The following is a 12,349-nucleotide window of genomic DNA, read 5'->3' as shown; positions in this document are numbered from 1 at the left end:
CAAGTAAAATATATTCCTTTTTCGAGAAAAAGGGCGTTTCTTCGTTCCATGACGGAGCCGTTGAGTAAAAGAGACTCGGCCTGCTGTCTTAGTCGCCGATACGCCTGATTATCAGATTCTTATCGATCACTTTATGTTGCAGGAGTGGAAAACACTACTGCCCTTGACCATTTATCTTTACTGCGTTCCTACATATTATACTTTTTATCCGTCATGTAATTGGACTGCTTTATTTCACTTGCCTTTTACTGATTCGAAAACAGTGACTAAAAGTAAAAACTTTACCAATGTAAATACTACTCCAATGTTTTGTTTTAAAAACCTTTATTGTGAAAATGTCAGTATACAAATACGGGCCTATAACCACGTGGGCCGGCCACGGAGCAAACTGAAATCGTATATGATGAGGAGACATTTACATTATAGAGGAACGTAACGAGCGAGCCATTAGGTTGCAAGAACTAAGGTGTCTAACAGTTGCGGAATCGGTGGACGTACATTTTGTAATTAAAATACGACAGGGCCACTTACAAAAAAAGTTATCTAGATATACATTTGCGTGCAAGTACCATGGGTGACGTTAATTCGAACTTTCAATAGTACAGTAATCAATAACACATCAGAACTTAATATCAATAGGGATGTCGAAATATTCAATCAATTCTCGTCCCCGCCCGCCATGAGCATCAAAACTGCATTCATATCTCGTGATATCAAGGTTGTTCAACCAGTACACAACAAGGAGTTACGAGTCCCATTTATACCGGCGCCATTTTGGGCGAGGCCGGGCAGGTCCAAAATATAGTCAAAATGTCTCCACCAACCATCGGCCAGACCAGAACCCCTTTCGGCCCTTTATGCTACAAGATGGTGTCTTCCATTCAGAAAATATTGTTGGCAGCATTTTGAAAGGAAAGATAAACAGCCGTTCTCCTAGTGAGTCTCACATTGTTACATTTAGGAAGAATGTTGAAGAGTAGTATGTGGAAAATCTGAAGCCATTTTTCTACAAACTCTCAATCAGCCTTGGATGGAAAAAAAAATCCTGAAGAATGCACAAACTGAAAACCAATTTTTGTCTGTATAGCATCAACAGCAACGCTTGAGTCAGCTTTGTGTCAAGCCGCCATTTTGATTCAATCAATAACGTCCCCCTGCACACATTCAGGGACCTGGTCGTGTCTTCAGATGAAACGGATTGTGGGACAAGAAGCAAAAAGGAAAAGGAAAAAAGTTCCGCCGGACCTCGGGAGCCGGCCGCCTATGTCATGTGCGACCTTTGGCCACACCAGGGCAATAGTGAAACAGCAGCAGGTGCAAATAAGCTTCAGACAGTCTTACAAGCACTGCTCAGAACTCTCAACTATGGCACTCAACATCCAGGACTTGCCATTCGGATCTTGGCGCCTTGTGCTGGTTCCGACCTATTCACACATCGGTCCACTACTGACATCACCTCATAAGCCAACGGGGCACCCCACGCCGTCTTTCGGCGCAGCATTGTAGGATGGCCACACCAGTGCGGCAACTTGCTGGACACCACCTCGGTGCCATCCGGATCTCGGCGCGTTGTGCTGCCTTCGGCCTACTGTAGCCGCAAGTGCGGACGCAACTCAGTTGGACGGCGAGTGAAAAGATAAGGGGCGCCGCACTGCAGCCGAGGAGCCTCCATCTTGGGGGAGACGCATAGCCCCCACTGACTGACGCGACCTCACAGGCCAATGGGGCGCCCCACGCCGACTTTCGGCGCAGCATTGTAGGATAGCCACACCAGTGCAGCAACTTGCTGGACACTAACTCGGTGCCATCCGGATCACGGCGCGTTGTGCTGCCTTCGGCCTATTCACACATCGGTCCGCTACTGACGCCGCCTCACGTGCCAACGGATTTTCTACGCTTTTTGTAGCCCTATGCCGCATAACAGGTCATGTGACTTGTTTATAACACTTTTCATTGGTTCATTTTACTTTTGGTTTCCTAAAGATGGAAGGCTTGGTCATATGACCTAAAAATAACACTTTTCATTGGTTTAGAACATTTTTTTTTCCCAAACGATGAAAGCCCCACCTTGTTTCTGGATGATTCAGACTGAAGCTGGCATCAGCATGAGAGCACCACCATCTCGTGGCTCCGTCGTGGTCATTCCGCGAGCAATCATGGCAGCCGCTCCCGACCGGAAGCCTGCAGGAGTCGAGGGCCCCCAAGACTTTTGTAGAATCTTCACGGCTGAGGGGACGCTTTCGAGAATGGAGCCCAAGCACTAGCAGGCAAGCGTCCGAGTTCCAAGGTGTCCCAAGGCCATTTTAGTGGACCAGGCCCAAAACCGAAGAGCCGTCCGCCATTTTAAGAGTCCTGTGGCAGCCGCCTATCGCTGCACTGCAAGAGTGGGAGCAACTCAACAACATGGTGAGCGAGATGCTGTAGCCGCAAGAGCGGGCGCAACTCAGCTGGATGGCCGCCACCTGGGGAGGCCAGTTCACGCCGCCTCCCCCACGCCCCCCCGGGCCGCCCCACGCCAATTTTCAGAGCAGCATTGTAGGATACCAAAACCAGTGCGGCAGTTTACTGGACATCACCTGGGTGCCATCCACATCTCAGCGCGTTCTGCTGCCTTGGAACTATTCGCACAACAGACCGCTACTGACGAGGCCTCCGTCCGCACCACCCGGGACGCCCCGCGCTGTTTTTCTGAGCTGTATTGTAGGATCCCAAAAACCAGTGTGGCACCCAGGTGACATCACCTGGGTGCCGTCCAGAACTCAGCACGTTGTGCTGCCTTGGGACTATTCGCACAAAAGACAGCTTCTGACCATTGTTGCTTTTTTTTGTCAAAAATGTTTAAATGTTTTTACAGTTTTTGTTCCGTTCGTTATATTTAAAAGTTAATAAAGTTTTATAATCCTACTTTGTTGGAGTGCTATATATTTTTAAAAAATCGGGTGAATGGGGCCTTGAATCGGGTTATTGTCATGTGTGGGCTTTCCAAGTGTACTGCTACAGGATCGGACATTTCAAACTCAAATGCACGTTCTTTTTCTTACCTTTCCGAAGCATGGAGCGCAATAGCAGGCAGAGAAAGGGTGATGCAAATGTTGAACACTGCCTGGCCTAGCAAGTTGCTGGCAGTGCCCCCCCCCCCGCCCGCTCCTGAAAAAGGACACACACACACCGCCGCCCCGAGTACTTCACATATCTTTAAAAGACCATGCGCTTGTTCATGAGGCTTAAATGGTTTATCACCCCTTCTAGAACCCCTGCATCGACCCTCTGACGTTTCCTGGAAAAATTACCACGTAACACAATACCAAGCCTTGTCAGCCGAAACCCCCGAGGAATCGTGGGGCATATTATCAAGGGGGTTTATCTCCGCTTTTTTGGCTTTAAAAGCCAAGAAAGCGGAGATAAAATTATCTCCCTATTACCAAGCTGTCGCTAACACCAGTTAGTGACAGCTAAAAGGAGATAGCGACCATCTTGGGCCCCGCTTTGCATCTCAGTGATATTTATCACTAATGACATGCAAAGTGGGCCTGCCAAGATGTTAGCGACTGGAAACAGTCCCTAACATCGCTATCTCCTATTACCAACTTTTGGAGATATTCGCGCTAAGCGCGAATATCTCCAAAAGCTAACACCTGACCTGAGCAGTTCTTAGCCATGTTATCCAATGGGAGGCGGATAACATGGCTAAGAGCATTTGCTCGATAATGCATGAATATCGCTGACTTTTCAGCGATATTCATGCATTGCGGCCGTTTTTTATCGCATTTGCGATAAACCTTGCTAATAGCAAGGTTTATCTGCGATAAAAATCGCCGATGTGCGGCGATAATTTTTGTCTCTAAACAAGTTAGAGACAAAAATTATCGCTAGTTGTTGGTAATATGCCCCCGGGTTTTTGCTTGCAGAAATCGGGAGGTGGGAGACTAGCACTGAAATCAGTAGTCTCACGCCTGAATCGGGAGGGTTGGCATGTCTGGATTCTCTACAGCTGGGGCCATAAACTACATCCGCAGGGCTAGGTGATAGCCTGAGACCGGCCTGGCATCTAAAATGGCTGCCGTGCACGACAAAATTGTGGCATTGGAAAAAAGGCAAGATGGCGCAGACAATGTTTATCAATAAGGATTCATTTATAACAAAATATTTTATCGCACTGACAAATTGGCGGTCAACACTTCCTGATTTCCATCGAATCGAACGTTAACAGACGTCATGCAGCAAAAAAAAAAAAAAGCTCACGCACAGCCGCTGGAAGACATGTATCAACATATATGAGCCTCCTCAGCCACCCTCAGAAAACATAAGGGATTAGGATACGTCTCCCGCACCCCCTTATACCTAGTAATTTAATTAAAACGAAGCACAAAATGGCGAATTCCCGTTTCGCTACCAGTTTGCGGCCCAGTTCGCGGCCCGGGAAGCGCTTCTACCGTGAAAAATATATATATTTTTTTTTTCCCCACGGGACCCTTTAATAACCCCAACAACATTCCTAGGGGGTCAAGAGGGGTATACCTTGCCCCCTTTCATTAAATTCCCCCTTCGTTTTTCACCTCTTCTTCTCTCTCGATCCTACCGAGAGATAAGATGGCGGCCGCTCCAGACTGTTTAGAATGTTGACAGACACCGTGGAGCCAATCAGCTTCGCATCGCAAAGTTCCGTTTCGCGAAAAGTAAGCGGACCGGAGTGCAGCCCGGAGCGCTGTTACAGATATATATCTTGTTTTGAACGTTAATTTCTCAAAATCCACTGGAGCACATATAATGAGACCTAGCAAAGGCACATAGGGCTAACAGTCCCTACAATTTTGCCAAGTTTCGTGCAAATCCATTCAGCCGTTCGAGCTAAAAGTGAGGCCAAAGGCCCTATGGAAATTAACATGGGAAAAACGCGTTTTGGGACCCCCCTTTTTTCTCAGCCCCCCCTTGACGAAACCCCCCCAAATTTTCAGGGGCTGCTCAGAAACATAATGTGCCATTTTCCTGAAAATTTCAGCCGATTCCGTCCACAAACGCCAAAGTTATTAGACATAGAATTTTCAAAAGTTCCATAGACAAAAAATCCTAACTATATATACCTACTGGCGACACGCCAGTAGGTAATATATATATATATATATATATATATATATATATATATATATATATATATATATATATATATATATATATATATATATATATATTACCTACTGGCGGTCGCCAGTAGGTAGTTATAGTTAGGATTTTTTTCAATGTTAAATCTCAAAATTCTATTTGGAATAACTTTGGCACCGGTTGACGAATCTGCCTGAAAATTTCCTGAAAATGGCCTCGTCGAGCTCCGGTCCTTCCTTGAAAGTTTGGGGGGGATTCATCAAGCGGGGGCCGAGATAAAAGGGGGGTCCCAAAACGCGTTTTCCCCATGTTAATTTCCATAGGGCGGTCGATTTCACTTTTAGCCCGAACGGCTGAATGGATTTCCACCAAACTTGGCAAAATTGTAGGGACTGGTAGCCCGATGTGCCTTTGCTATGTCTCAAGATATGTGCTCCAGTGGATTTTGAGTAATTTAGGTTCAAAAAAATATATATATCTATAGGCGCTCTCCGGTGCGCGCACCAGGGAGCGCTCCGGGCGCGTGACGCGAGGTGCGCATGGAAAGCTGATTGGCTCTCGGGTGTCTGTAAACATTCGAAACAGTCCAGAGCGGCCGCCATCTTGTGTCTCGGTAAAATCGAGACATAAGAGGTGGCTAAAACAAAGGGGGAACTGACCATAAGGCGTCAGGGATAGACCCCTTTGACCCCCTAGGTTTGATGTGGGGGCTATAAAAGGGCCCCGCGGAGCATTTAAAATATATTTTTTTTTTTTCGTTTTGCGCGGGGGAAGCGCCCGGTGCGCGCACCAGGTAGCGCACCGGGGAGCGTAAAATGAGGGAAAAAGATGACAGAGTTTTTAAAAAAATGAAGTTTTTGTTTAGAAATTGGAGGTAGTTCTAAAAAGAACTTTTTTTTTTCTTCTTTTTGTTGTTTTATATTTTTTTTGTGTTTTTTGAACTTTTTGAACTTTTTTTGGCTTTTCAAAACAGTTTTATATTTTTTTTGTATTTTTTTAGGGGGAGAAACAAAAAAAGGGAATTGAAACTGGCTCAACTGGAGAAAAAAAACAAAAAACCCAAAAAATTACTTCTTTTTGGGGCACTTGTGATTATCACCTGCAAGGACGATGAGCTTAACGCTTTTTTCGCCATAGGCGATAAGCTTGCCACATGCAGAACAAGTGATTTTAAAATCAGCAAATCTCGGCTGAATGCAAGGCATCACCTCGGATGTTTCTGGTTCTGATGAGGTGGGTTGGTTTCTTTGGGAGGGGGTCCTTGATGACTGGGGGAGGTTACTGGCCAGTTCCCTGAACTCTGCACGAGAGTAGTTGTTTGGGTGCTTTCTGGTCATGTGCCGAATCATGGTATAGTTACCAAAAGAATATTTTTTGTTTGGGTTGCCCCGTGAAAGTTCATCATTGCAGATGAGGCAAGTCACCTTGGGCGCATTCACCTTTTTTTTCCCCTCTGGGATTGAAAAAAACTGCCATACAATGTGTGGTTTGGGTTTGTAAGGTGTATTTTCTTCTGGCAGCCATCTTCTTCTCCCCTCCTCCTCTTCCTCTTCCTCCTCCTCCTGTTCTTGACCACCAATATAATTTGGAGCTGGTCCTTTTGGTGGTTGTGGTGGTGGTGGTGGGGCAGATGCACCAGCTGATGCTACTACTGAAGCCATTATTTGGAGCAAAAAAGTAGAGAGAGCAACAAACAGGTCTTCCTCAGTCAAAGGACAAAGTCAGAATAAGCAAAAAAGGTGGGGTCTTTCATCATTTAGAAAAAAAAACTGTCCTGAACCAATGAGAAGTGTTATTTTCAGGTCACAAGACCAGGGGCTTCATCATTATGAAACTAAAACTGTTATGAACCAATGAAAAGTGTTATTTTCTGCTCACATGACCCGACGCGCTTACGCTACGCGCCCGGGGGCGCGCAGCGTAAGCGCGTCGGAAGTTTACGTTTTGCGATCGTATTCGCTCGAGTACTTCCGGGTGCGCTTACGCCGTGCGTATCATGCGGTCGCGGTTACGCGATACGTCACGATCATGTTTTCGTTTGCGATATTGGCGCTCACGGGACGCTCCCCGGAGCGCGCCCGGGGGTGCTTTTCGGAAATACGCTTTTCGGGGCGCACTCCGGGGCGCGCTCTGGGAGCGCTCCCCCCAAAAATGAAAAAAAAAAAAATGGGATAATTGTAGGGACAGGTAGCCCTATTCTGAAGTGGTTTGTAAAAAAATTAACTTTATAAAAATATGTATTGTGCTACATTGGGCTTAATATATGTTAGAGCCAAAATGTAGCCCAAATGTAGCCCAAAGTAGCCCAATGTAGCCCAAAGATGGCCACCAGAGACCAAAAATTGTAAATGTAGCCCAAATTTCAACTAGATGTAGCCCAACTGTAGCCCAATGACAGAATGTACTAGAGTGTTAAAAAGAACAACTAGAGTGCTAACAGTCTTATTTATAAAGTGAAACTTATAGTTAGGAATTAGCATTAACAAAACCTATGAAATTCACTGAAAAAACCTTAGGTTTCACACCAGTTATAGTTAGGAATTAGCATTTAAAAAACCTATGAAATTCACTGAAAAAACCATAGGTTTCACACCAGTTATAGTTAGGAATTAGCATTTAAAAAACCTATGAAATTCACTGAAAAAACCATAGGTTTCACACCAGTTATAGTTAGCTGGAAATTTTACTGACATAAAACCATTGAAATTCCCACGTTATAGTTAGTCGGACTCACTATAACTTGCGCGTGCAATGCACTGCTGATGACATCACATATTACATCTATCATGACATGGTGAGTGACATCACTCATGACATCACTGATGACACCATCCTTGTGACACAGTGACAGACCTCCTCTCAGTGTAAAGTAACCCTTGAGACACATATTCAAAAATAGAAACTGACATTTTTAAAAAATGGACATACCTATATCAGTTACAACAAGCAATTCTGTACTTCCACTATCTATATACACATCCACTCATTCACCAACAGTTCTATATAGTCACTCATACATATACTCACTCATCATATGAAGAGATACACCTATACATCCTGTTACACACCGACATTCATCCAAAAGTTACTCACACACATATTCACACGTGCAAATAAACTATTGAACAACCATTTATTTGAATATAGAGTTATACACACACTTCCACCTTACTTCTATTGGAAATTACACATATTTATTCTCTTAAACAATCACTTATAGAAACACATACTTATTTAAACAGGAACTCTTACAATCTCTTACTCTCACATATACTCACTTATATACATCAATATTCATATATACTAGATTAAAACATATGTAGTTACTGATAAAGACACTAGTGAGACAGTCATTCACTCACTAACGAACACATATAGACACTCATCCACCCATACAGTCCTGTACATATGCTGTCTTCAAAACACATACAAACAAAGAGTCAGTCACTCATGCATCTATGTGCTAAGTAATACCCCCACCAAACCATATAGACACTCAAACTGATACTAATAAAAATATCAAATAACCCATATACATACGCATGTAGCTACTTATCAACACATGTAGCCACTTATACACAAAGTGAAACACTAATATATGTATTTAAATATTTAAACATAACTCACTAATATTTATTTTTCAGAAAGACACATATTCACTGGATGGTGTCATCAGTGATGTCATGAGTGATGTCACTCACCATGTCATGAGTGATGTAATATGTGATGTCATCAGCAGTGCATTGCACGCGCAAGTTATAGTGAGTCCGACTAACTATAACGTGGGAATTTCAATGGTTTTATGTCAGTAAAATTTCCAGCTAACTATAACTGGTGTGAAACCTATGGTTTTTTCAGTGAATTTCATAGGTTTTTTAAATGCTAATTCCTAACTATAACTGGTGTGAAACCTATGGTTTTTTCAGTGAATATATATATATATACATATATATATATATATATATATATATATATATATATATATATATGTCCAGAAAACCTTCCTCGAAGAAAAAGGCAGAGGCCAAAGTGTGGGGACAGTAGGAGACTCTTTAATGCAGGTACAGCAAATTCAGCGGGCGTATGCATTTCGGCCGTGTGGCCTCGTCAGCGCCCAGAGTGTAACGGGAGGTGAGTTGAAATGCTGCTGCAGGTTGACGCCCCAATTAAAGTGCTAGTTGACTCCACCTGCTGTTAGTTCTTTCATGGTGGAGTGCACTTCAAGTCCCAGCATGCAGTGTTCCAGCAGGGACCACCGCGGGGTTGCGGAACCAGGAGAACCCTCAGCAGCTCTCACCTGCTGTCCCGAGCTGCCTTCCACATCAGCGAGGCTTCCTGTGTCCCCAGTACTGCACAATCCCCACTGTCCGGCATGTTGTCCACGGGGGTTAGTACAGCAGTGTGTCCCACCCAAAGCGAAGTCCAGTGACTCCGGCACCGCTTGCATTCCTCCAGACGTGTGGTGATGGACCCAGTCATTCCGATACTTCGGAGCAAGGTAGGTTCTGCCAAGGCAAAACGGAGCCAGCGTTGACCTAGTCCATAGTGTGCAGGGACCTCTGAAGCACGTCGCAGGCTCGCCGTGCAAAATGTGTCCAGAAAACCTTCCTCGAAGAAAAAGGCAGAGGCCAAAGTGTGGGGACAGTAGGAGACTCTTTAATGCAGGTACAGCAAATTCAGCGGGCGTATGCATTTCGGCCGTGTGGCCTCGTCAGCGCCCAGAGTGTAACGGGAGGTGAGTTGAAATGCTGCTGCAGGTTGACGCCCCAATTAAAGTGCTAGTTGACTCCACCTGCTGTTAGTTCTTTCATGGTGGAGTGCACTTCAAGTCCCAGCATGCAGTGTTCCAGCAGGGACCACCGCGGGGTTGCGGAACCAGGAGAACCCTCAGCAGCTCTCACCTGCTGTCCCGAGCTGCCTTCCACATCAGCGAGGCTTCCTGTGTCCCCAGTACTGCACAATCCCCACTGTCCGGCATGTTGTCCACGGGGGTTAGTACAGCAGTGTGTCCCACCCAAAGCGAAGTCCAGTGACTCCGGCACCGCTTGCATTCCTCCAGACGTGTGGTGATGGACCCAGTCATTCCGATACTTCGGAGCAAGGTAGGTTCTGCCAAGGCAAAACGGAGCCAGCGTTGACCTAGTCCATAGTGTGCAGGGACCTCTGAAGCACGTCGCAGGCTCGCCGTGCAAAATGTGTCCAGAAAACCTTCCTCGAAGAAAAAGGCAGAGGCCAAAGTGTGGGGACAGTAGGAGACTCTTTAATGCAGGTACAGCAAATTCAGCGGGCGTATGCATTTCGGCCGTGTGGCCTCGTCAGCGCCCAGAGTGTAACGGGAGGTGAGTTGAAATGCTGCTGCAGGTTGACGCCCCAATTAAAGTGCTAGTTGACTCCACCTGCTGTTAGTTCTTTCATGGTGGAGTGCACTTCAAGTCCCAGCATGCAGTGTTCCAGCAGGGACCACCGCGGGGTTGCGGAACCAGGAGAACCCTCAGCAGCTCTCACCTGCTGTCCCGAGCTGCCTTCCACATCAGCGAGGCTTCCTGTGTCCCCAGTACTGCACAATCCCCACTGTCCGGCATGTTGTCCACGGGGGTTAGTACAGCAGTGTGTCCCACCCAAAGCGAAGTCCAGTGACTCCGGCACCGCTTGCATTCCTCCAGACGTGTGGTGATGGACCCAGTCATTCCGATACTTCGGAGCAAGGTAGGTTCTGCCAAGGCAAAACGGAGCCAGCGTTGACCTAGTCCATAGTGTGCAGGGACCTCTGAAGCACGTCGCAGGCTCGCCGTGCAAAATGTGTCCAGAAAACCTTCCTCGAAGAAAAAGGCAGAGGCCAAAGTGTGGGGACAGTAGGAGACTCTTTAATGCAGGTACAGCAAATTCAGCGGGCGTATGCATTTCGGCCGTGTGGCCTCGTCAGCGCCCAGAGTGTAACGGGAGGTGAGTTGAAATGCTGCTGCAGGTTGACGCCCCAATTAAAGTGCTAGTTGACTCCACCTGCTGTTAGTTCTTTCATGGTGGAGTGCACTTCAAGTCCCAGCATGCAGTGTTCCAGCAGGGACCACCGCGGGGTTGCGGAACCAGGAGAACCCTCAGCAGCTCTCACCTGCTGTCCCGAGCTGCCTTCCACATCAGCGAGGCTTCCTGTGTCCCCAGTACTGCACAATCCCCACTGTCCGGCATGTTGTCCACGGGGGTTAGTACAGCAGTGTGTCCCACCCAAAGCGAAGTCCAGTGACTCCGGCACCGCTTGCATTCCTCCAGACGTGTGGTGATGGACCCAGTCATTCCGATACTTCGGAGCAAGGTAGGTTCTGCCAAGGCAAAACGGAGCCAGCGTTGACCTAGTCCATAGTGTGCAGGGACCTCTGAAGCACGTCGCAGGCTCGCCGTGCAAAATGTGTCCAGAAAACCTTCCTCGAAGAAAAAGGCAGAGGCCAAAGTGTGGGGACAGTAGGAGACTCTTTAATGCAGGTACAGCAAATTCAGCGGGCGTATGCATTTCGGCCGTGTGGCCTCGTCAGCGCCCAGAGTGTAACGGGAGGTGAGTTGAAATGCTGCTGCAGGTTGACGCCCCAATTAAAGTGCTAGTTGACTCCACCTGCTGTTAGTTCTTTCATGGTGGAGTGCACTTCAAGTCCCAGCATGCAGTGTTCCAGCAGGGACCACCGCGGGGTTGCGGAACCAGGAGAACCCTCAGCAGCTCTCACCTGCTGTCCCGAGCTGCCTTCCACATCAGCGAGGCTTCCTGTGTCCCCAGTACTGCACAATCCCCACTGTCCGGCATGTTGTCCACGGGGGTTAGTACAGCAGTGTGTCCCACCCAAAGCGAAGTCCAGTGACTCCGGCACCGCTTGCATTCCTCCAGACGTGTGGTGATGGACCCAGTCATTCCGATACTTCGGAGCAAGGTAGGTTCTGCCAAGGCAAAACGGAGCCAGCGTTGACCTAGTCCATAGTGTGCAGGGACCTCTGAAGCACGTCGCAGGCTCGCCGTGCAAAATGTGTCCAGAAAACCTTCCTCGAAGAAAAAGGCAGAGGCCAAAGTGTGGGGACAGTAGGAGACTCTTTAATGCAGGTACAGCAAATTCAGCGGGCGTATGCATTTCGGCCGTGTGGCCTCGTCAGCGCCCAGAGTGTAACGGGAGGTGAGTTGAAATGCTGCTGCAGGTTGACGCCCCAATTAAAGTGCTAGTTGACTCCACCTGCTGTTAGTTCTTTCATGGTGGAGTGCACTTCAAGTCCC

Source organism: Lissotriton vulgaris, chromosome 8 (genome assembly GCF_964263255.1).
Source record: "Lissotriton vulgaris chromosome 8, aLisVul1.2, whole genome shotgun sequence".
NCBI classification, from domain to species: domain Eukaryota; kingdom Metazoa; phylum Chordata; class Amphibia; order Caudata; family Salamandridae; genus Lissotriton; species Lissotriton vulgaris.
The sequence above is the reverse complement of the archived record's forward strand: the minus strand, read 5'-3'. Positions refer to the sequence as shown.